Here is a 6,456-nt window from a genome sequence, read left to right on the forward strand (position 1 = left end):
GGAAAACCTGTCCCTCTCATGTGATTTTTGATCACAGTTTAAGTGCTTTATTGTTTTGCTATCAAGACATCCTTAACTGGTCATCACTGATACACTTGGGATCAATATCTGCAGTGCATCAGATAAAGCTGGACAACATGCTTATGCAAAGACACTATGCTGGTGCATAGATGTTTCTAAATATCCTTGTGTAACTTGGATGGCTGTGTCTGACAGGGTCACACTGGCCCCATTTTCTGCTCCCCTGCTTTTTTGCACTGCACATCCTTGTGCTTTCATCTTCTGCTTCTATGTCTGCTTAGCTGACTTCTATTACCCCCCCCAACTAAAAGTCTCTTGGTAATTCCCCAGTTGCCGTTTAATATTGTTATTTGTTGTCTTCCTCTTCAACAAGATGAGCTTTGGGCAGGTGCCCGCTGAGGCAGCTGGGACATCCACTCTCCCAAGATCTTTGCACCCCTGTGCTTTTTTGCCAGCTGCTGTGACTCAGGCCATTTTTAAGGCTGCAGGGCTGGGTAGGTACCCACTTGGTTTTCTCAAAGAGCAGGCATAATTCTCCTAGATGACTTGAATGGCAGTGTGTGTCTAAACTGAGGATCTGTGGTTTGTAAGTGAGCTCAGTTTAATAAAATAGGTGGGAACCGAACTGGTCTGAGCTAGTGGTCTTACCCATGTAGCTACCAAGTCCTGGTGCCTCTCATTAGTTTAACAGAAGGTTTCAAAGATGTACTGCCTTAGTGGGAAAGGAGTGTTCTGTGGATTCAAATAGGATTGCATGGAACCCCCTCTCCAACCCGAGTTTATCACCCGCTCCACAAAAAAGCAAATGTGCATTTTAGAAGGAATGTAAGTATTTAGTATGTAAATTTATTCAGATGTATTATGTATACTTTTGTGATTGGATTCAACCTACCAGAGACTTTGGTGCAGCTGCTGAACAACCTGAAGTCAGCCAGTGCTGCCCCCGTATAGACATATGTAGGGGTGCTATACCTACCTATTGTACATACCCTCCATGTGAACAGGGTTGTTGAAGTGCATTGCTGTTGATGCTGAGCAGCAGTGATGAGCGCCATCAGTGGCAGCGGCTTGAACTTTGCAGACCTCCAGGAGGAGCTCTAGATTCAGAGTACAGCAAGGGAACTCCTAACAGGCTCAGAAGGCTGCTGTTTCACACAGCATCTGATTTCACTGTTTCTTATTGCTCATGTTGGAGGGCAAAGGGCCTGCTTGGAAGTGCTGCTCAAAAAGCAGAAGGGGAACCCTCACAGCTTCCTCTCTCCCCCCACTCATCCCCACTTTTTGACAAAGCTTAAGTGCTACTTTAAATACTAATCCACCTTCTCAGATGCTTTTCTGGTTTCTGTCTCTTACCTCAGCCTGTCCATGGCCACCTTGGGAGCCAGCTTGATTCCCTGATCTGGATTTGAAAACATGCAGGGAAGCAGGGTCTTGGCAGCAGATCATCATGCAGAAGTTTGCTAACCCCCTCCTAACACACTTAAAAACTGAAGCTAAGACAAAGATTAAATCAGAAGTACCCATTTTCAAAGACAAGTTCAGCCCAGCACAGGGACTTAACCTCTTTAATACTGGTTCAGCAAACTGTTTTGCAGTGACCAGCTGCAAGGCGGATGTCATTGCAATACCTTGAGGATTCTAAAGTGCAGATTTCTCTGTCAAAAGTCTGTCAGTGCTTCATTGGGTTAGGTGGGAACACATGGCACATGCCTACAGGAAGCATTGCAACTGTTGGTTTTGAGGCTGTTGAGGATATTCAAGTGTAGAATTAATCACTTTGATTTATTAAGAATGTAGATCTGTAATTTTACTGAGGAGGGGTCTTTCAAAGGAAATTCAGTCTGAACTGAGACATTGAGCAGATGGGCCCCATTTTCAGGACTGCCTACACAGTACAGCTGAATTGGGTCTGGACCCTTTGTCCACTAAGGAACAAACTCTGCAGCCCCATTCGTTGTTCTGGTGCTATGTCTGTGTGTAATGAGGGTCATTTACTGAACAATCCCAAAAAAGCTTTTCCATGCTTGAAGTATTGACATACTGAAGCTCATATAGCCTCCTTCAGGTACTGTAAGAGTGCCTGAAGTCAGGCACTACAAAATGTTTCCCCTGAAGGAATAGAATGGAAAGAGGAAACCATAATCGGAGCATATCAAGAACAAGGAGAGTAAGTGGAATAATGCCTGATTCTTTCACCATGCTCTAAAAATGTACTTTTTACTGTGCGTGAGCAAAAGCTTGAGAGAAAAATCCCTCCAGACCTTCTGCCACAAGAGGTTGCTAAAGAGTGTCTTGGCTAAGCTAGAAATGCTGGCAGTGGCGAATACCAAATTTGGTCACAAGAGCAGGTAAAAACAAACAAACAAGCTACCTTTGGTTCAAGTAATTTCTGCTAAAAAAAACTCAGTACAGTAGAAACTCTGCATGGATGCACAAGCAAAATTGTACTATGTTACTACTGACCTTCCTATAGCTGTAATGCAAAGTTTCAGAAGTTTATAGCTAAACATGGGTAGCAGAGACCACCTCATACTTTTCAGGTTAAACGCCTCAGCTCCTGATGCTTTGCAAGGTCTGTCAACAAAACATGTCTAAGCAATTTAGTCTCTTGAGCTTGGAAAAAATCCTCCTTCATGGACCAAGATATTATGGAAAAGATTTGTAATATAATCAACATGACAAGACATCTATATGGTATGTCAAGACACTTGTGGTTGAACACAAAGGGGGTTATTTCACAAAGAAGACAATAGGTGAAAAAAAATGATGGGGGAAAATGATAAGTAGTTGAGACATTAATTTATGTAGCCTAAGACTCTGTGTAGAGCACATATTGTGTCTGAATAAACTGAAATCTGAGCAAACAGCTGCTTCACCGGAGCAGAACTGAGCAGACCCTTTGTTCACAGATCTTGTGCTCTGACCTTTGGATGATCACAAGTCTTGTGTAACATCATTTAAGATGTGAAAGACGTTGGTCTGTGGTTTTCCAGATTCAGAACTGAAACACATTTCTCACAGAGGGTGCCAGTAGTTGGCTATAGCATCTCAACAGCAAAGATTGATAAAAGCAATTATTTGCATATATTCTGTTTCTCAGGTTAACTCGCTCTAAGGATGAGCTTAATTTTTCATTGTTTAATACTCCTTCATAACACATCAATTTGCACATTAATTTTTGCAATCCTCTTGACTTACTGTGTAATTGTCTATTCAAGTAGGACTGACTGAGTCAGATCTGACTGGTGCAAGTTGAAAAAGCAGTGATCTCCATAATCTTCTTGTAAGCAGAAGTAACACTCCTATAAGGCACATCAGCATCTTGATGAAGGGCTGATGCTACTGTTCTTCAAGACTAGATAGAATGAGTTTTCTCATTTGCCTCTTCCCACACACATTATTATCCTCTTGCACAACCCAAATCTAAAAGGAACACCATTATGGTTTTGTTAGATTTACACTACCCTACAAGCACTGCTGCAAGATTTTTAAATTAACACTGCACATCAAAACACAAAAAATAAACTCAGTGCAAGACTTCGTCTAAATGTACAAAGAACCTGCTGCTATAGGGTAGATCTCCTGCCCAATGCCTAAGCTTATCCCTGTAACAGGCATATTTATACTACAAAGTGAGGAGGGAGACCCCTTCACATCACAAATTCTCCACCCCATGACACTGTAAACAGAAATGCTGAGAACATGTAGTAAAGAGCTACAGGAAATTTGGGAGGAGAGATCCCGTAGGAGGTTTGCCACATGTTGCAACTGCTTCCTAAGCTATGTTTATTTATCTTTTTTTTTTTTTTTTTTTTTAAATATGCAAAGCGGTAATGAGATCTTGAAAAGTCAGTGTGCAACCTTCTCCCATTAGGCACTTACCAGATGAGCAATGTTTGACAAACCCATATTAACTGTAGAACAAACTCACAAGCAACATTTCACTGTCGTCCTCAACATCTCCATAAAGCTGCTGTGGCAGCAGTGGTTTCTTCTAGGTGAAAAGCTTTAGTCCATGGGGGTAGGGGGAACACAGATGCTTGTTTCTCCACCACATTAACAAAAACGTCCCAGCATTTTCAGTTCAGATTTGTAGAAGAAAAGGATATTATAAAACCTAGAAGAAGCTAGTAATTCATGAACAAGAATATTTAGACCTACTTGAAACCCAGCTGAGATATCCCAAAACACAATTCCTTTATTATACAGACAGGAGTCTCACCAGATTAGCAAATAATCTAATTTTAACCTGCTGACAAGTCTATGGGATCAGCAGTAACACTAGGACTACACCAACTGACTTACTGTGCAATTAAGGTGAATCACATAATTGCTTTCTTCCTTGTTTTTCTTATTTGCAAAGCAGAGGGAAATGCAATACTTACCTCTCTAATACAAAGTGGGGACAAATTCATTATTAAGTATGTATCCAGTTTTGAATCTTGGACCTGTCTAGAAATCTGACTGTACTGATCTCTGGGACAAAGATTTCATTGAAATATAGAAAGGAATGCGAGGAAGAAATACCCCTAGAACGAAGTATTCTATAAAGGGAGCGTTTCTCATAGGATTCTTCCCTTCCTTGGTGATTCATGACCTTGGACTATCATTTGTATTCTGACATTTCCTAAGAAAACCTGATTGCAGCAGCAGCAACTTGAGAGCAGAACTCTTCAGAATCTCCACCTGCCCCCAGGTGTGTATTAGAGCCTGCTGTACCATGGGAAAAAAACCTCCAAAAACAAAACCACATAAAACTTACTACAGGAAGTTGCAAATTTCTCCCAGGGTAATTGCTACTGCTTCACAGCTACATTTCAGTGAAGGAGTAGAAACAGCAGAGAGAAAAATCAATCTACTTAATAGTCTAATGAGGTGCACAGTTTAAAAACAATTTGGGACAGACATATCACCTAGAACAGCTTTCCATGTCCCTTTTTTCTGCAACTGTGCCCCCCACCCCAAGCAAGAGAGATGCTTAACACAAAGAGGTGAGGACAGCAGCCTACTGGAAAACACACTGCATAGGCTGCTCCTATAACTGTCAGGTGCAGCCTCATGAGTTAAATCAATTTACTCCCTTCCTTGAGCTGGTTCAATAGGACTATTATAGTCACAGTATTTACTGTTTGTGGCAGTGGGAAAGGTATGAAGTGGGAGTTTTACAGGGACCCATTCTTGATTCAAGACTAGTCAGCATTTTAACTGATTTAGGAGTCTACACATCAAGAGCAAAGAAGTCGTGTGGGCAGACTGCAAGTGCAAATTCTGCAGGACTATTAAGTTTAAGATGCAATATAAAAAAAAAAAAAGTATAACCCCAGTAAGATTAAGTTGGTATAATATACTGAAGGCCAAAACCAAGGGAAAAAAAATAAAATCACACTGTAAATCAGTGGCTGAAATATTAGGATAATTATTAACTTTGGAATGATTTAACCAAAACAGAAAGGAACAAAGCATTACTGGTTGCAATTCTAGTAATTAGGCTACTTTGCTACAGTTTCAGTTTGAATACTCCTCTGCTAATTATAAAGAGCACAGAATTCCACTGTCAATTACATCATTCATGAGAATTTGAACGTCAGCTTCTTACATACTAAAATTGTAGCAGTGAGTGAAACGAGCAGGAAATGGGTGGAAAATAGTGCCAGAATGGAAGAAAGCTCACTAGAAAAAAATCAGTATGGGACAGACTTAGAAACCACCTCTCTCAGGATGTTCAAGGCCACCATAGGTCATACACCTCAAATTTTGCCTGCCCCTTAGTGGGGGTAACAATTCATTAATCAATAATATAGGCCAAGTGACAGCATATGGCTGCCAAACTATTCATTTGCTACAGCTCACTTTAGGGGACTGTGATTTTTAATAAAATGAATGTCTATTCAAGTGATACTAAATATTTTGGGTCAGCAAAATATCTTAAAAACTTTAAAGACAGAACACAGCAATTTCCACTTCTTTTCCCTCTCATGACTTAGCAGTAAACTAGCTTAATGCTTCTTTTAGTGACTAGATTTGCAGATTTACCTGACGTACCTCAGAAATTCCTAGAATGTATGTATCCAAGCATCTTTTCAAGGTTTTCAAAAGACTTACAGTCATAAACCTAACACTATTTCAATATATACAAGTTCAACCTTCTTTTCATCAAGTATGAAAGTAACATCTGATAAAAGATTACATGGGTTTTCAATAAGGTGTCAAAATTTTATTGAGTTCACTCAACATCTATGAGGATTCATGTAGAATATATAAAAAAATCAGTTCTTTTTATATTTTCATCTTCAACAGAAGTACAGTAAGTTTTCTGGTGTCTTGTCAGAGCATTTTCATTTGTTCTCATGCAGACAGTTTTTGGTACAAAGACAAAAAGAACTCAGTAAGTTGAGTAACTGCAGGAAATCACTGAGGTAAGAAATGTCTCTTCCT

The sequence above is a fragment of the Chaetura pelagica genome, unplaced genomic scaffold (assembly GCF_000747805.2).
Source record: "Chaetura pelagica isolate M959 unplaced genomic scaffold, ChaPel_1.0 scaffold76, whole genome shotgun sequence".
Classification (NCBI taxonomy): Eukaryota; Metazoa; Chordata; class Aves; order Apodiformes; family Apodidae; genus Chaetura; species Chaetura pelagica.